The 19,587-nt window shown below is 42.9% G+C and overlaps 1 pseudogene; it reads left to right on the top strand.

Moving 5' to 3' along the window:
• Positions 1–14,519: 14,519 nt before the first annotated feature.
• Positions 14,520–18,891, top strand: LOC144375662 (uncharacterized; annotated as a pseudogene).
• Positions 18,892–19,587: the final 696 nt, after the last annotated feature.

The raw sequence follows: 19,587 nt of genomic DNA, 5'->3' as shown, positions 1-19,587 counted from the left end.
GTATTGAATAAATAGATCTGGGGTTGCCTTTTGAAGGCTGAGTCACCCTTGGTGCCTCAGTACCCACTCAGTCTGCATAAACAGAGAAGGCCTGAGTCTGAGCACTCTGGACTTGTTTCCTCACAGCAGGCCATACCTCTGAGCAGGATGGGTGGTCTTGCAGCCACTTCTACACCAGGTGATTTCAGTTTCTCCTCCAAGGTTATGTGAACCAGGAGCTTCTCTGAGCCAATTCCCAGGCTTCAAAGTTCACTATAAAGGCACACAGACTCTTTGCTTCCCATATTCTGGAGAATAAAGATGACCCACATGGTAGACTGGAATCTCAGCATGAAGAAGCCATTGTTCCCCTTAAAACAGGTAAAGGAAAAGGCAGTGGGCCTCTTATTGTTCTCCTGTAGCAATAGTAGCACCAATATGGTCCTGTCTACTACCATTGGCTCTCCAAATGAGGAGTTTGGGTTTCCAGTGAGACAGAACAACACTCCTCAAAGTGCAGGTTAGGCCTACCCCAATGTGTCAGCTCGCATGGTCTGGCAGTCCATGAGCCATGTGTATCCAGGAGGGGAAGCTGGTTTCAGTATAGGAGAGCATCTGCCTAAAGGAAGCAGCACCCTGACTTGTGAAGTACACATTTCTCTCTCCAGCCAGCCCTTCTGACTTTTCTTCCCAACACACACAATCATGCTGTGGATTATAGGCACTAAAGGTGTCTCAGACCAAGAATGAGCTGGCAATGGATCAGCCCAAAGCAACTCTGACACACTGTAAAGCATTGACCATCCCCTGGCCACCCTGGGCTTCTAAGTATGTCTCAAGAAGGCTCTGCAGAGCGTGATGACTCCAGGACATGGACAGGTACAGCACACAGAAAATAATCACATGGCCTTTGGTGAGAAGATTCAAGGGTCTGTGGGCACAGTCAGGGTCACTGCCCTCTGCCAGGTGTGACATGGGTGCTTACCTATATCACTCCTAATGTGAGTACCTCCAGAGCCAGTCCACTGAGCTTTTTTGAAGAGCCCAGCATATAAGACATTAATGCATGTTCAGCCCAGAATGGTGTAGATCTCTGACTAGGTCAGAGGCTGTGGTCTGAGGCAGTGACAAGGCCCAGGTTTTGATCTTCAAGATACAGCTTCACTGGCTGGGACAGCTGTAGATTGTTTGCTGACTTTCCTCCACAGTGTTCTTTGTGTTAGATGTAGGTGTGACAAAGAGACAGTTTAGAAGTGGGTGTAGAAGGATTTCTATGCCTGTGCAGTCACCACACAATTATAAAATGCTAAGCAGAGGTGTGGAAACATGTTAAAAAAAAGGCAGTACCAGAAGTTACTCTGGCAGGCAGTAAATCTGCTTAGTCAGTCACCACTTGTGTATTCAGTGCCCCCCACCAAGAAGCCTAGAGCCCAGGACTGGAAAGGCCAAGGGGCTTCTATTTTGATGGATTGGGAATCAAGTGTCTACAATCCCTTCATTTTTATTTTAAATCTGCAGTTTGTTACTGAGGGACTTTGTAATTCATCCATTGCTCATTTTACAAGCAGGGAAACTCAGTTTTTGAGAGGAGCTAGGTCCTGGAAGCAATTACCTACATTGGTGGTAAAGTCAGAATCACAGACCAGATCTTCTGACCCAGCTCTTGGTCAGCTTGATAAAAGATTCTTTCTCCCCCCTGGTTTCCATTTCATCTCATACGTAGAGAGGGCCTCACTTAAACATTCTGGGTTCTGGGTTTGTAGTCTTTTCCCCACCTTTATTTGAGTGGAGGATTGAATAAGAAGTCAAAGAGCTCTAAGTTGAATGCAAGGTCCATGTATGAGGAAGGCATGAACTTTGGAGCATATTTGGGGTAGAGTGACCCCTGGACCTTGCCCTCTTCTCTACAGCATTGTAAAAGAATGAACATTTTCCCTTGCATCCTCTCAGCTCTCACTATATGGACATTTGTCCCAGCTCCCAATGATCTGTGACCCCAAGTCCTCTCTCAGCAGATGCCACCCAGGAAAGCAGCAAGAAATGCTTGAAAAGGAAGTTGTCAGAAGACCGGCCAAACCCCAAGATTAAGAAGAAGCAGCAGCTAGAGATCAGGGAAGGCTTAGAGGGAGCTATTTTATCAGAAAAGCCCTCCATGCCTTCCAAAGGGACAACAAAGGGAGACAAAGCAAGGGACATCCAAAAGGAAAAGAAGGAGAAGGAATCTTATGACCCCCCAAGGGGCCAAAATCAAGCCAGAAGGGGAGGTGGGAATGGTGAAGGTCAAGGTTGGAGATACAAATGACCCAAGAAGCAAAAGCAAGTAGAAATATGATAAAGGTAAGTAAGCCCATGTCCTTAGGCCCATGCTCAGTGTGTCCAGGACCCTTAGCCAACTGTTGGTTTTCCACCCATGCAGAGGAAGATCCCTCGGAAGTGATTTGTTCAGGGTCTTGGGGGAAGCTAGTGGGAAAGCCAGGAAAGAATCCGAAGCACCTGGTTCAATGGGGAATGCCAGCTCCCCAAAGCCCAGAAATCTCTCTTTGCATCTGGTAGTCACATTCATTTCCAGCTTCAGGCTTCTAGAAGGTCCAGGCTCAGGCTTCATCCTGACCATTGCAGAGACTGGTATCCTCTACCCATGTGCCCCATGTCAAATTTTGGAAGAGCCTATTTTTTCAGCCAGCTGTGGGGTTCTTATTGAACCAGAATGCCTGAGATCTTTTCATCTCTCTAGACTTCATTTTCTCATTTATTGATACCTCTGCTGGAGACTGCACTCAGTGGGTCCTTGTAAGTCTTCATGCCAGCACAAGTACCTAGAGAATTGAGGCTCAGAGTAGCAGTCTTCTCATGGTCACAGGTTTTCACTGGCTCCAAATTAGCAACCCTTAGCACACTGTGGGCATTGGAGTTTAACCAGTTTGACACAGATTCATTGTGAATCTCTTCTTCTTTCCTCTGGATTATTTGTGGGTATCTTCCATTGAATGGCATCTGTTAGCCTGGGAGGGTTCATCTTTCTGGGTGCCTACAACCAGACCCACTGCCTGCTGTCAGATATGGGGAAAGAGGGTTCCCGAGTGGATGCCACTCATGAACTTCCATGAAGAAAGGGGGCCCCAGTGAGAGCCCTGACTTCTGGGAAGCAGCAGAACTTGTGCTGAAGCCTAAAGCTGCTATGACTGTGACCATGGTATCCATGGTCAGACTGGCTGGAGTTGTCATCAGGGTGCCACAAAGAAAGTGTGTCATGGTGGGACTCTGAACATCCCTTCAGAACACCATAATAAATGTGCCTGGCAGTGCCACAGCCAGCCTGGCAAAGCTTGCATATGATCTGTATATGATCTATCATTTCCTACCACCCCATGGTGGATGCTGTAGAGAGATTGTTGTAATTTGAAAAGAATGACAAGGGGAAGGGGGAAGTGGGGTGGGGGTGCAAAAGCTGTGCATGTGGGCATTTCTCCCTGGGGTCAGTTCCTGTGGTGTAAGGTTAGAGCTCTGTTTAAAAAGCACCTCTGGCAGGTGCAGACAGGATTTCTTCCTGTTAACAAGGTGCTATATTCAATGACCCTCAGGTGGCATCTACCAATACATGGTCCAGTGACCCATGTGGTGTGTGAGAGGAAGTGGGCATCTGCAGCTCCAGTGGCTAAATAGGGGCATGCAGTCCTTCAGGAAGTCTGATCGATCCCTACTCCATTGTTCTGCCTCCAGGCTCAGATGGGGCCTGGACCAGAGCTGGAAAGAGCAATGCTTCCTCTTTCTTAGTGGAGTCATCCCTGGAAGGAGAGAAGATGAGATGGAAAAGTCACTATACTTTGGGGGTTTATGGCTTCACTAATGAAGTGCATGTGTAGAAAAATTCAGAGAGAAATCTTAGGAATCTAACTGTCGTGTCTACCCTGGAGCCATAGTACATGATCCTGCCTTGCCCAAATTTCCCCCTACTGGGGAAAATATTAAAAGCAGAATGACTGAATTGATAAGGCAATCTAGGGAAAAGAAGGAACAAGCCAAGCCATATGCTCAACACTTATAAATCAACCTTTATTAAAGATGCTTCAATGCCATTTGTTAGACACTTCGATATTTTACATGATTTTCAATGTACATTGTAACAAAATGTCTATAAATACATAAGTCTGTACATAAAAGTAATACTTCCTGTTTCACATTGCCTCTCAAAAGCAGCAGATTCACATATTTTGTGAAAGTAACATTAATAAGTTAACTGTTGAGGACAAAACTCTAAATGTGCTTACCTTGTGGAACAATGATAACCTCTGATAGAAACATTTTACACAGGTAGCCATTTGGCTAATATCTCCCCTTCAGCTTTTTGGCTAAATAAATGTACTTTGAGATTTTTTAAGGACCTTATTTGTTTCAATGTAATTTTCAGTGAATTGGCACTCATAAGATGGTTAGCTACAGGTCTCAAAAGTGAAAACTCACCCAGGTCTAGGGCAAAATCTTACCTAGTCCACACCCATTCCCGTCTGTGTAAGGGAAGGGTGTGGACAGGCCTGCTCTGGCTCCTCAGTAGAAATAGCCCTGAAGGGTGAGAACTTGATCTTTTTTATCCCCCAATGTAATATTATATTGGCAGAATTAAAATGTCACTATTGAAAAATGCACAGCTGGCCGAGAGAACATGGCTGCCAGCGAAGAGGCAGCACATACAATGCCTCCGTGGTAAGGGGATCAGAGAGACTCATTAATACACCCACATGCGTCCTGCTGGGAAACTTCAAGCAAATTTCCTCTGAAAGGAGACCTTCCTGGAACTAGTAAGTTTAATAGGAGGTGTCAGATTGTCACAAAATACTGAATCTCGGCAACCCAGAGCAGGGGCACAGTCCCGCCGGGGGCCGCCGAATGGCCACTGCCTACACATTGCAGTGAGCATAGGAGCGGACACTAACCGCCTGGACCCCCTTGGGCGGGCTCTGTGAACCCAAGCCGACCGCTGCCCACACGCTGCAGCGTTCGTGGGAACGGTCGTTGCCTGCCTGGGTCCCCGCGAGCTGGCTCTGTGAATCCCAGCCGGCGCAGGCCACACGCTGCATTGTTCTTGGGAACCATTGCTGCCTGCCTGGATCCCCGCGGGCGGGCCCTGTGAACCCAAGCCGACTGCCGCCCACACGCGACAGCGAGTTTAGGAGCAGGAGCGACCTGCCCGGGTCCCCGCGAGCTGGCTCTGTGAATCCCAGCCGGCACTGTTCTTGGGAACCATTGCTGCCTGCCTGGATCCCCGCGGGCGGGCCCTGTGAACCCAAGCCGACCGCCGCCCACACGCGGCAGCGAGTTTAGGAGCAGGAGCGGCCTGCCTGGGTCCCCGCAGCCCGGCTTTGTGAACCGCCAACACGTAACATCGAACTTGGGAGCAGTTGCTGGCTGTCTGCCTGTCCCCCCCCCCCCGGGCTGGCTTGGTGAACCTCAACCAGCCGCTGCTCACACGGCGCAGTGAACTTGGGAGCCGGCGCTGCCTGCTTGGCTGCTTGGGCCCCCGCAGACCAGCTCTGTGAACCGCCGCTGGCTACCGCCAAGCGGCCGCTGCCTACACCCTTGCAGTGAGTGGGGGAGCAGGCGTTGCCTGCCCGGCCCCGAGGGCCCGACTCTGTGAACCTCCTCTGGCGGTTTGGAGCTGCAGACGACCACCCTCCACCTGCCAACCCAGTGCTGCAAACGACCCCTGACCAGCTCTGCAAAAGGCCCCGCCCACACAGCGAACAGCAGGAATGGAGACCCGCCGAATCCGGGAGGAAGTACCGCTGCACAGTGATTGACTCCCGCCTACTGAGAGGAGAAACTTGGCCCGGTGGGCATAGCTCCACCCACTGGAAGAGCAGTTAATCGAACTCTAGGACTGCATTTATAAAATTTTTTTTTTACTGTCTTTTGAAATGTTTTTTAATCCATCTTATATTATTTTATTCTATTTTTTAAATCTCATTTTCCATTTCTACTATTATTATTTTTCTTTAAATCCCTTTTAATCTTCTATTTTTTTCTATCCTTCTTTTCTCCTGTCTTTACATCTCTTTTTAATTTTCTTATTCCCCCTTCCTTGAATTCTACCTGCTTACTCTTATTCTCTTTAGTGACTTCTACCCATCCCTTCTAATACCTTTCCTCCCAAGCTTCAAATATATTTATAGGAGTAAACAGAAACTCAGCAGTCAAACAGAACAAGAAACAATATGAACAGCATGAAAAAGCAAGGAAGAAAAGGAGTGCAAACAATGCAGGGCAGCCTAAATATTCAGGAGGATATAGAACCACCAGAAAAATGGTCATATAAAGAACTCATGGAACACCTGAGACAGATGGAACGGAACCTTAAAGAGGATACAAGTCAGCAAATTCAAGCAGGGAAAGAACACATTGAGAATGTATTACATAAACAGATAAAGGAAGAAGTTAAGCATCTTTATCAGGAGATAGAGACTATAAAAAAGAATCAAACCATAATCTTAGAAATGAAGGAAACTATAAACCAAATTAAAAACTCAAATGAGAGTATCATTAATAGAGTGGAGCAAGTAGAAGCTAGAACATCAGATAATGAAGACAAAATATATCATCTGGAAAAGAGGCTAGCCATCTCAGATAGGCTGGTTAAAAATCATGAGAGAAGCATACAAGAGATATGTTATAATATAAAAAAACCAAATTTAAGAGTCATTGGGATAGAGGAAGGGATAGAGATTCAAACAAGGGGAATGAGTAATCTACTAGATGAAATAATCACAGAAAACTTTCCAGAATTAAAAAAGAAAACAGATATTCAAATTGTAGATGCATACAGGACACCGAACATACAAAATCACAGTAGACCAACGCCAAGACACATTGTTATGAAGATATCCAATCTACAGAACAAAGAGAAAATATTAAAAGCTACAAGAGAAAAGAGAAAGATTACATTCAGGGGTAAACCAATAAGGTTAACAATGGACTTCTCAACTCAGACGCTGAAAGCGAGAAGATCCTGGAATAACGTATTTCAAACACTGAAAGACAATGGATGCCAACCAAGAATTCTGTACCCAGCAAAATTAAGCTTCAGATACGACAACGAAATAAAAATCTTTCACGATAAACAAAAACTAAAAGAATCTGCAGCCAGAAAACCAGCGTTGCAAAGCATCTTGAGCAACACACTTCACGAGGAAGAAACGGAAAACAATAACCAAAGCCAACAGTGGGAAGTACCTCAGTAAAGACAGACGGAGGGGGGAAAACTAATCATGGTGAAACAAACGCAATTAAAAAAAAAAAACGAGATAAATAATCAAATATGGCTGGAAGTACAAACCATATACCAATAGTAACTCTAAACATTAATGGTTTAAACACTCCAATAAAGCGACATAGGCTGGTAACATGGATCAAAAAAACAAATCCAACAATATGCTGTCTCCAGGAGACTCACCTGACTGGAAAAGACATACACAGGCTGAAGGTGAAAGGTTGGGAAAAAATATACCACGCACACGCTCCTCGCAAGCAAGCAGGGGTGGCCATCCTCATATCGAATAAAATCGACTTCAAGACTAAGTTAATCCAAAGGGATAAGGAAGGACATTATATACTGTTAAAAGGAACCATTAAACAACAAGACATAACAATTATCAATATTTATGCACCAAATAATGGCGCTTCGAAGTTTATAAAACAAATTATCCTCAAGTTCAAGAATCAAATAGACCACAACACAATAATTATGGGTGACTTCAACACACCTCTCTCACCATTGGACAGATCCTCCAAGCAAAAGTTGAATAAAGAAACTATAGACCTCAATACCACAATCAATAACCTAGACTTAACTGACATATATAGAATATACCAACCATCATCGAATGGATATACTTTTTTCTCAGCAGCACATGGATCCTTCTCAAAAATAGACCATATATTATGCCATAGGGCAACCCTCAATAAATATAAAGGGGTAGAGATTATACCATGCATTTTATCTGATCATAATGGATTGAACTGGAAATTAATGATAAAAGAAGGAAGGGAAAATCCAATATCACATGGAAAATGAACAATATGTTACTGAATGATCAAAGGGTTACAGAAGACATAAAGGAGGAAATCAAAAAATTCTTAGAGATAAATGAAAATGCAGACACAACCTATCGGAATCTATGGGACACAATGAAAGCAGTTTTAAGAGGGAAATTCATCGCCTGGAGGTCATTCCTCAAAAAAAGGAAAAACCAACAAATAAATGAGCTCACACTTCATCTCAAAGCCCTAGAAAAGGAAGAGCAAAACAATAGCAAATGCAGCAGAAAGCAAGAAATAATTAAAATCAGAGCGGAAATCAATGAAATTGAAACAAAAGAAACTATCGAAAAAATTAACAAAACTAAAAGTTGGTTCTTTGAAAAAATAAACAAGATTGACAAACCTTTAGCCATGCTAACGAAGAGAAGAAGAGAGAGAACTCAAATTACTAACATAAGGGATGAAAAAGGCAATATCACAACAGACGCCACAGAAATACAGAAGACAATTAGAAACTATTTTGAAAACCTATATTCCAATAAAATAGAAGATAGTGAAGACATCGATAAATTTCTTAAGACATATGATTTGCCCAGACTGAGTCAGGAGGACACACACGATTTGAACAGACCAATATCAATGGATGAAATTGAAGAAGTAATCAAAAGACTACCAACCAAGAAAAGCCCAGGACCGGATGGGTATACAGCGGAGTTTTACAAAACCTTTAAAGAAGAATTAATACCAATACTTTTCAAGTTATTCCAGGAAATAGAAAAAGAGGGAGTCCTTCCAAATTCATTCTATGAGGCCAACATCACATTGATTCCGAAACCAGACAAAGACACAGCAAAGAAAGAAAACTACAGACCAATATCTCTGATGAACCTAGATGCAAAAATCCTCAATAAAATTCTGGCGAATTGGATACAAAGACACATCAAAAAAATTGTGCACCATGATCAAGTAGGATTTATCCCTAGGATGCAGGGATGGTTCAATATATGGAAATCAATAAATGTAATTCACCATATCAATAGACTTAAAGATAAGAACCATATGATCATCTCGATAGACGCAGAAAAAGCATTCGACAAAGTACAGCATCCCTTTATGTTCAAAACATTAGAAAAACTAGGGATAACAGGAACTTACCTTGATATTGTAAAAGCTATTTACGCTAAGCCCCAGGATAGCATCATTCTGAATGGCAAAAAATTGAAGGCATTCCCCTTAAAATCAGGAACAAGACAGGGATGCCCTCTATCACCACTTCTATTCAATATAGTTCTCAAAACACTGGCCAGAGCAATTAGACAAATGAAAGAAATTAAAGGCATAAAAATTGGAAAGGAAGAACTTAAATTATCACTATTTGCAGATGACATGATTCTATACCTAGAAGACCCAAAATGGTCTACAAAAAAACTACTAGAACTAATAAATGAATTCAGCAAAGTGGCAGGATATAAAATCAACACGCACAAATCAAAGGCATTTCTGTATATCAGCAACAAAACCTCTGAAATGGAAATAAGGAAAACCACTCCATTCACAATATCCTCAAAAAAAATAAAATACTTGGGAATCAACCTAACAAAAGAGGTGAAAGATTTATACAATGAAAACTACAGATCCCTAAAAAGAGAAGTAGAAGAAGATCTTAGAAGATGGAAAGATATACCCTGTTCATGGATAGGCAGAACTAACATCATCAAAATGGCGATATTACCAAAAGTCCTCTATAGGTTAATGCAATGCCAATCAAAATTCCAATGGCATAGCTTGTGGAAATAGGTAAAGCAATCATGAAATTCATATGGAAAAATAAAAGACCCAGAATAGCAAAAGCAATTCTAAGCAGGAAGTGTGAATCAGGTGGTATAGCAATACCAGATTTCAAACTATACTACAGAGCAATAGTAACAAAAACAGCATGGTACTGGTACCAAAACAGGCGGGTAGACCAATGGTACAGAATAGAGGATACAGAGACTAATCCACAAAGTTACAACTATCTTATATTCGATAAAGGGGCTAAAAGCATGCAATGGAGGAAGGATAGCATTTTCAACAAATGGTGTTGGGAAAACTGGAAATCCATATGCAACAAAATGAAACTGAATCCCCTCCTCTCACCATGCACAAAAATTAGCTCAAAATGGATCAAGGACCTTGATATCAAATCAGAGACTCTGCGTATGATAGAAGAAAAAGTTGGCTATGATCTACATATTGTGGGATCAGGCTCCAAATTCCTTAACAGGACACCCATAGCACAAGAGTTAATAGCAAGAATCAACAAATGGGACTTACTTAAACTAAAAAGTTTTTTCACAGCAAGAGAAACAATAAGAGAAGTAAATCGGGAGCCTACATCATGGGAACAAATTTTTAACCCCCACACTTCGGATAGAGCCTTAATATCCAGAGTTTACAAAGAACTCAAAAAATTAGACAATAAGACAACAAATAACCCAATCAACAAATGGGCCAAGGACCTGAACAGACACTTCTCAGAGGAGGACATACAATCAATCAACAGATACATGAAAAAATGCTCACCATCTCTAGCAGTCAGAGAAATGCAAATCAAAACTACCCTAAGATACCATCTCACTCCAGTAAGATTGGCAGCCATTATGAAGTCAAATAATAACAAGTGCTGGCGAGGATGTGGGGAAAAGGGTACTCTTATACATTGCTGGTGGGACTGCAAATTGGTTCGGCCAATTTGGAAAGCAGTATGGAGATTCCTGGGAAAGCTAGGAATGGAACCACCATTTGACCCAGATATTGCCCTTCTTGGTCTATTCCCTGAAGACCTTAAAAGAGCGTACTACAGGGATACTGCCACATTGATGTTCACAGCAGCACAATTCACAATAGCTAGACTGTGGAACCAACCCAGATGCCCTTCAATGGATGAATGGATTAAAAAAATGTGGCATTTATACACTATGGAGTATTACACAGCACTAAAAATGACAAAATCATGGAATTTGCAGGGAAATGGATGGCATTAGAGCAGATTATGCTCAGTGAAGCTAGCCAATCCCTAAAAAACAAATACCAAATGTCTTCTTTGATATAATGAGAGCAACTAAGAATAGAGTAGGGAGGAAGAGCAGGAAGAAAAGATTGACATTAAACAGAGGCACGAGATGGGAGGGAAAAAGAGAGAAAAGTGGAATTGCATGGAAATGGAAAGAGACCCTCATTGTTATAAAAAACTACATAAAAGAGGTTGTGAGGGGAATTGGAAGAAAAATAAGGAGAGAAATGAATTACAGAAGATGGGATAGAAAGAGAAGATGGGGGGAGGGGGATAGTAGAGGATAGGAAAGGTAGCAGAATACATCAGTCACTAGTATGGCATTATGTAAAAATGTGAATGTGTAACCTATGTGATTCTGCAATCTGTATTTGGGGTAAAAATGGGAGTTCATAACTCACTTGAAACTATTGTTCGAAGTATGATATGTCAAGAGCTTTGTAATGTTGTGAACAACCAATAAAAAAAAAAAGAAAGAAAAATGCACAGCTACCAACACCAGTAGCCTTTTCCTTAATAAAAAGCCTCAGCTAATAATCCGGCAACATGGACAAGACCACATTTGCTTTAACAAAAAATGAGGTTCAGAGAAGGAAGAAAGCCTAACTGTTCTGACCCATGGTGTGTGGTGGATTAGCAACATTCATTCCACCCGTCCCTAGGCACCACTGCAAAGATGATGTGGAGATTCTCCTCCATCAGGCTGGCTGGGCTCCTGGTCATGCAGTGCACTTGGCTGTGTGCTGTGTGCTGTCTGTGGATGTGGGCTGAGAGTTTTGGGCCTGCTCCTTGGAGTAACTGTCAATGTCAGCATTGCAGTCACTGCACACAAGAGGGCCACTGGGTTCTGAAGGAGAGAGCAAGCCAGATCAGAACCACTTCTAGCTCATCTCCATCCCCGCTCAGAGAACAATCCACCCACTCACACCCAAGTGAGGTCATGCTCCCCCATCAAATACCTTCTCAGAAAAGTCTGGGGACATGCCACATTGTTAGTGGAGACGGGTCTTTTATGCTCACATGCCCAAGATCAAGCTAATCTCGTACTTAGAAAATGTAGTCACACTACTTTGATCACAGCCAAAAAAAAAAAAAAAAAAAGAAAGAAAGAAAAAGAAAACAAAAGCAAACCTCAACAGTTGAATTAGGTACCATGCAGGGTTAAGAGTTTTCTGAAAAACTAGAAATTTAACCTCAAACCAGCCTTGGTGAACAGATACTAAAATCTCCCTATGCTGCTTATTATTCTGGAAAATTCTTGCTCAGGTTTACTGTACCATAAATAGTATCTAAGAGACACACTCTTCTAGAATTAAAAGGGCACCAGGCCAGACCTTCCTGTTTATATACTAAATACCAAATTCAGAGAGAGTACTAGATGGAAATGGAAGCATCTCCCCTCTTCATTTAGTGAGTAGGTCAACCCAGATTTTGATTTCAAAAAGGCACTGCTTTTCCTGATGAAAGCATCACCTACCCATCTTAGGTGGACCAGGTGTCCCAGGAGCTTTCTCTGTCAATTTTCCAGGGTTCTTTACTGTACCTAACACAGAGCTTGGGCTGCCTGCGTGTGATGCTGGGATCAACCTCTGGGAAGAGGCCTGAATCTCTCAGACACACAATTGCAACAGACTCCCCAGTTTAGAAACTGCTTAGGATGTCTCAATAAGCCTTAGGAACAGAATGCGCAGAGCTGCTGCTGCAATCTTTCTATTAATGATGGGTTGTTACTGTGCAACCAAGAAGCTGGCAATGGGCCTGTTTTCTAGTAACATTTTCCCAGCAAACAGTCCTTCAGCATTTGCAACCATGTTAGAGGAGCAGCTCTCACAGGCTTGGCCTTCAGCCTAGCAAGCGCTCATATTTTCCACCAACTGAAACAATGCCCCCTGTAGAGTGCTCTCCCTGTGACACTGAAATACAGAGCATATCTAGGTACTGCCCCTGGACTCTCATCCCTCAGTATCCATGAGGGGCTGGTGCCAGAGCCCCACGCAGATACCAAAATCCAGATTTGCTCAAGTCCCTTGTATACCATATCACACTATTTGCACATTACCTACATATATCATCCCATATGAGTTACCTCTAGATTAATCATCATGACTAGTAAAATGTAACTATATACATAGCTGTTGGACTGTATTTTTAGGGAATAATGATAAGGAAAAGAAGGCTGCATGTTCTTGCAGCTTCTCTGCCCTGAATATTTCTAGTGTGTAGGTACTCACAGACACAAATGGCCAACTGTGAAAGCAGGGGCTTGGATTCGGGGCCTGGGTTGTCCCTTGCAGCTGTTCTTACAGCAGTCCTACCTTACCCTGACTGGGAGACTCATTAATAATCCCAGGCAGTGACTTTTCTGAGACACAGGATGTTAAAACCTCTGCAGAATTTGACAGACCAGGACTGAGCCAAAGAGCAGAGACCTTGGCAGGATCCACCTTTTTCACCTGATGCTGCCCATCTAATGCTAGATGCCTGTCTTGGGAGGAGCCTAAGCAACTCAGTGAGACCCTGTCTCTAAATAAAATATTAAAACAGGCTGGGATGTGGATCAGTGGTTAAGCACCCCTTAGTTCAATCCCCAGTACCAAAAACAGAAAGAAAGAAATGAGACTCATTTCACATACACATTCACACACAGTCACTGTCATGATAATGGAAGACCCAAATGGAAGGATGAGATATAAATGATAAATATATTTGTAGAAAAGCCAACACATGTACGCATACATATTTCAATACTTAGACGAAAAGTTAGGAAAAGATGTACTTCACAGGACCCCAAAATGAAGTAGGGCTTATGCTTTTGACTTTCTGCATTTCTGAAATATCAGATTTTCTTTGAACCAACATATGTTGTCTCTCAGTATCTGTGTAGGTTTGGTTCCATGACCCTCCTAACCCAATAACAAAATCTGTGGAAGCTCAACACTCACATAAAATAGGATAGACTTTACATAAGACTTACCTACAACCTCCCATATAATTTAAATCACCTCCAGACCACTTATAAAACATCCAATAGAGTGCCTACACAATACTTCACTTGTGTGCATTTAGGATGTTATGTAGGATGTAGTCATTTCAAGTTTTGCTTTTGGGGATTTTCTAGAATTTTTGATTTTGAGGAGTTTCTGGAATTTTTGCTTTCTAATTATTTTTATTCTTTTTTAATCTGTGGAGGCAATTTTTCTCAGAGGTCCAACTCTCTTAATCTTAAAGCAGTTTTGAGGGCAGGTAGGGTCCAAATCCGTTCCAGTTTCAAGCCCTTTGTTGGATACTCAGTATCAAGGCATCAGTAATTATTGGTTCCACGAGTATAATTAGAGGAGCAAAACAATCAGTTCTTCCCCCAAATCCCAGAAAGCATCTCCCGTTGTGGGGTGCTCTCAAGAGCTCGGAAGAATGTAGAGACACTGTGAGGAGCCTTGCGCTATAGGGCAGGACCATGGTGTGTGTGGTCAAGGGCCTGGCCAAGGGCAGAGGTACCAAGCTCTGCAAAAATCAAGGCAGGGCCGCACTCCTCACGAATCCTCATCCCAGCCCCACTGCCACGAGTCAGGCGATTCCGGGCACGTGCAAGGCACCACCTACCTTACAGGTCCTCAGAAGCGGCTCAGGCAGCAGGCGGAGGGGCGGCAAAGGCAATGGCAGCGGCAACAGGCGGTGGCGGCAGCAGGCGGCGCAGCAGAGGTGGCAGGAAGCAGGGCTGAGGCCGCGGGAGGTGGGGCCTTGGCAGCCAAGGCAGCAGCGGGATGTGGGGCGGCGGCGGCGGCGGCTGAAGGCGGGGAGGAGGCAGCAGCTGCAGGTGGAGAAGCGGTGGCAGCAGCAGCGGGAGCCTGTGGAGTGGCGGCGGGTGCACGCGAGGCTGAGGGGGCAGCATTGGTGGCAGGTGGGGCGGTAGTTCCAGTGGCTGGAGGCAAGGCAAAGGTAGCAGCAGGCGGGGCCGCGGAGGTGGCAGGAAGCGGGGCTGAGGCCGCGGGAGGGGGGGGCCTTGGTAGACCCGGCAGCGGCGGAATGCGGGGCGGTGGCGGCCGCACAAGAGGCTGAGGAGACAGCATTGGCCGCTGGTGGGGCGGTAGTTCCAGTGTTGGAAGGCGAGGAAAAAGTAGCAGCAGGCGGGCCAGCAGCAGCGGTGGTGGCAGAAACGGAGGCGGTGGCAGGCTGGGCGTCGTCTGCAGCAGGAAGCGAGGTGCCACAGCGGCAGGCAGCAGGGCGTGGTTGTCAGGCGGCCTGGCGTCCGCAGCAGGAGGCGGGGCGTCGTCCGCAGCAGGAGGCGGGGCGTCGTCCGCAGCAGGCAGCTAGGTGTCACAGAGGCAGGCATCAGGGCTTGGGCGTCAGGCGGCCTGGCGTCAGCAGCAGAAGGTCGGAGGTCACTGTGGCGGCAATCGGGTGGGAGGCAGAGGCAGCCGGGTAGGTGGGGTGAGGTGGTACCGCCTGGTCTGTCCTGGCCTGTCAGGCGCGGGCGGTGGTGTTCTGGTTTCTGCCACCTTGTCCCTGCAGTATGGGGCGGAGGAGACGCCCCTGCTATGTAGTTCCGACTGGGTGGATTGGTTCCCAAAGGACTTCTTCTCTGGTGGAGAGGAGAAGGATGAGCTCAAAGCTGAGGATTCTGCTCTTGAGGATGCTGCACAGCCACAAGTCCTCCATTCAGAGGGTGAGTTGGTGGTGTTGGGTCTTTCTGTCCTCCCTTGGCTCCCCTCCAGTGTCCCAGGTGGCCGCTACCTGGAGGCACAGAGGAGGGTGATGGTCATGCTGGCCTACACCTGGGTTGCAGCGCACTTTCTCTCACACTCCCACAAGTGGGCATGGAGCCAAATGCACGGGGATCCCAAACTCTGGCAAAACTGACTAGCGACAGACCGAAACCTCCCGTGGGGACACAGGCCCTGGGGCATTGGCGGGGGGGGGGGGGAGAACCCCTCTCCAGATCTCACTAGGAGAACTTGTTGGATTCCATCTCCTGCCCTGGCTCGGTTCAGGTGAACTGAGTTTGCAGATTCCCAGCCAAGCCTCAGGGAGTAGGGTCCAAAGGGTTTTGAGTAAGGCACCAGGCATTTAAATACTTTACTCCAGAGGAGTCTTGGCTCCAACACTTTTGGGAATTGGGTACTGTCACTCCACCTGCTTAAATCCTAGTGACCTCGTGAGTGTAGTTACTGGTGGTATTCGCCTTGTAGATGTGTAGTTAGAAACATCTTCGAAAACTTTGAAAATGTTTTGCAGATACACATTAGTCCATTTGTTTTCACTTTGGGTCTGTCAGAAACGAATGGAGGACTATATACTGTTTGGTAAAGGGGAAAATAAAGGCAAAGTTGACGTCTTTCATCCTCATTACACACAAAACAAACTTCTAAACTATTATTGTGCACACCTAGTATTTCCCCCTTTTCACTCTGTTGAAAAAATCTATGCAAAAAAAGTCTGTGTGGTATTTCATAGTTGTGATGTTTTTAAAAAGTACCCTCTTGAATTTGCTTTATTACTGTGTTTTATTTACTTTCCTTCTCACCTCTACAAAGACTTGGGTGTACTTATGATAGGGTTTTAGCAAACTGATTTTAGCTCCTCCCATTTGTTACAAAACCTTGTAAATCATTTTCTTTTATACAGTGTAATGGTGAGGCAAATTAATTTTGTGTTATGATTGTATAGATTGTGAATATTGTGATTCTTAATATTTGCATTTACCATTTCTTTTCTCAAGCGAGTTGCCTATCTAACCTGTCAGCTCCCACAAGTCCCCCTCATGTTTTGGACATTTTCTGTATAATTACATTCCTTTTTTGTTTTTTCCACAAGAGTGCAAACTTAATGAGGGAAGATTTAATGTTTATTAATCCTTAGAGCCTGGGGTAGGCATTGGAGTAATTTTTGAATGACCAAAACTTCAGGAAATTTTGCTACAAAAGTTTAATGATATTAAATTAGAGTTGGGCAAGTTTAAATCCCCAATAAAAGCAAACAAACAAAATCAAAAAACAACCACCCCCCAAAATAACAACAACAATGTGGGTACAATAGAGTGCTAATGCTAGTACTGAGTATGTTGCAAATGAAATAGCATAAAACGTTTCAGCTTTAAAATAGATTGAATGGAAAATGATTTAGTGTTTTCCTTAGCTATAAGTAAAAAGATAGTACCAATGCATTTATAAACATTCAGTTTTTACCTTAGTTTGTTTGTTTGTTTATGCCAAAAGATCAAGTTTTCTAATGTTAATCCAGGATGGAGTTTTAAATTTAAATTCTGAAGTTGAAGAGACATTTTTTTTTTTTCTCCTAGAAGGTAGTGTTTTATAAGATGCCACCCATTCTATTTGGAGAGTACCAACAAGATTTATAAAGATGACATTTCCAATAGCTACTTTGTGAATTTCCAGATTTGGGATTTTCCTGGGCTGATGGATTTTTTTGACCCAACCTTTGACAGCAAGATGATATTCAGGAGAACAAGAGCATTGATATATGTTATTGATGCACAGGTAGTTAGAAATAATTATGTTTACTTCTCTTCCCTGGTGGCAAAAATATGTAGAAACAATGGAAAATTGTTCGTCTCATTGGCATTTGTTTGCAGCTCATTTCTGTACCAGCAGATTCCATAACAGTATTCGATGCAATTGCAGAGGTGCTTTTGGAACAGGCATGTCATTGCAATTTGAAAGAATCAGTTGGTTAGGAGATTTAGTTTACATCTTGAGCCCTAGTTAATGAGCACCTAGCATTGGCTTTCCAGTAAATTTTGCTACACATTACTATTAGCTATTATAGTAGTATTACAACTTATCAAAAAGATCCTGCCAGTGCCCATAACATAAGATGGACTATGAGAAAGAACTGAGTCAATATATACTAGAGTGATTACTTTCCTTGAGTGTCCCAATTGAATTTAGTCCAACAAGCATTTATTGAGGGCCTACTGTGTGCCAGGCAGTCAAATGAATGATGCATGTCCCTATTCCTAAGAATCTTACTTTTCATAGCTGATATATTATTTAGGAATGCATTCTGAGTAATAGACCATATATTGGGAACTTTCACATGCATGATCTAATTTAATCTTCACAACATTGTGAAGTTAATATTGTAATTCCTGTTTTATAGATGAGTAAACAGAAATTGCAGAGTTGAAGCAACTTGTTTAAAGTCACACATCTAATAAATGGCAGAGCTGGGATTGCTTTAAAAAACTATTTGGAAGAATTGTTCATTTCCCCTTTTCTTTATATTATCACTATTAAAATTTGAGGCATTAATTTTGGATTTTAATTTTTTATCTTAAGAAGTGGAAGGACTATTAGTATATTTGAATGTTTGGATATTTCTGAATACATAGTGTAATATATTTTCTGTGGTTTGGGAGTTAGTTTGACACTTTCTTAACTCATTCCTTGACTTTTGTAAGATTCTTCTTATAAAATAATTTTTCTGACTGACAGGATAACTAAAGGGAGGCTTCAACAAGACTTCACTTTACTGTTTCTAAAGTCTACAGAGTTGGGACTGGGGTTGTGGCTCAGAGGTAGAATGCTCACCTAGCATGTGTGAGACCCTGGGTTTGATCCTCAGCACCACATAAAAATAAATAAATTTTTAAAAAAGGTACTGTGTACAACGAAAATAAATAAATATATATATTTTAAAATAAAGCCTACAAAGTTAAGCCAGACATGAAATTTGAGGGATTTATTCCCAAAGTTGATGGTCTGTCTGATTCTCACAAAATAGAAACAAAGAGGGACATTCATCAAAGGGCCGGTGATGACCTTACAGATGTTGGGCTAAAAAAAAAAAAAAAAATCCATGTTAGGTGAAAATACGTATATTTGAAATGAGATCCCTCCCTTAAAAAACAACATGTGTGTTTGATATGAGAGCCCTGAAGATATATTCCCATCTCTGTCATACAACCTCATAGCTTTTTGTTACTGATAGGCCCATTCCTAGTCTGTTCTTTGTTGAATTCCCAGCTATCTTGTAAGCCTGGTGAAATTGAGAAGTTATTTTTCTTTCTTTTCACATTTTCCTGGTGATTGAATCCATGTGACATGTATCCATTGGTGCTTTTGCCCCACCCCCAACCTCCAATTGCTTTAGGCAAATAATCTCTTGTTATATTTGTTGTTAAAGTCTAGCATGAATTTCCACACTATCTTTATTAGTAGCAAGGGTCTTTTATAAATGTGGTACACTTTCAAGTCTGGACTGATTCTAATATATCTTAGTTTTTATAACACTTTACTTTTATGAAACTCTATCCTTTGTGTTAGGTGGATTTGTTCTATAAGTTTGCACTCTTTTTCTATGAAATAGTTGAAAGTATTGCTTATTTATAATTATTTAATTAAGAAACTACTGTTAAAGATTACCTGCTAATTAATATTAATGATTTTGAATTTGCTTTCTCTAAGCATATAAGGAATAACTTTGCCCATCTTATTTTTTGTAATATTGGTACAAATGAGCATTTAAAAATACCAAGAAAATGTTCTCTTAATGATAGTAACAGA

Source organism: Ictidomys tridecemlineatus, chromosome 3 (genome assembly GCF_052094955.1).
Source record: "Ictidomys tridecemlineatus isolate mIctTri1 chromosome 3, mIctTri1.hap1, whole genome shotgun sequence".
Classification (NCBI taxonomy): Eukaryota; Metazoa; Chordata; class Mammalia; order Rodentia; family Sciuridae; genus Ictidomys; species Ictidomys tridecemlineatus.
Note: the sequence above shows the minus strand (reverse complement) of the source record. Positions and strands in the feature narration are given on the sequence as shown.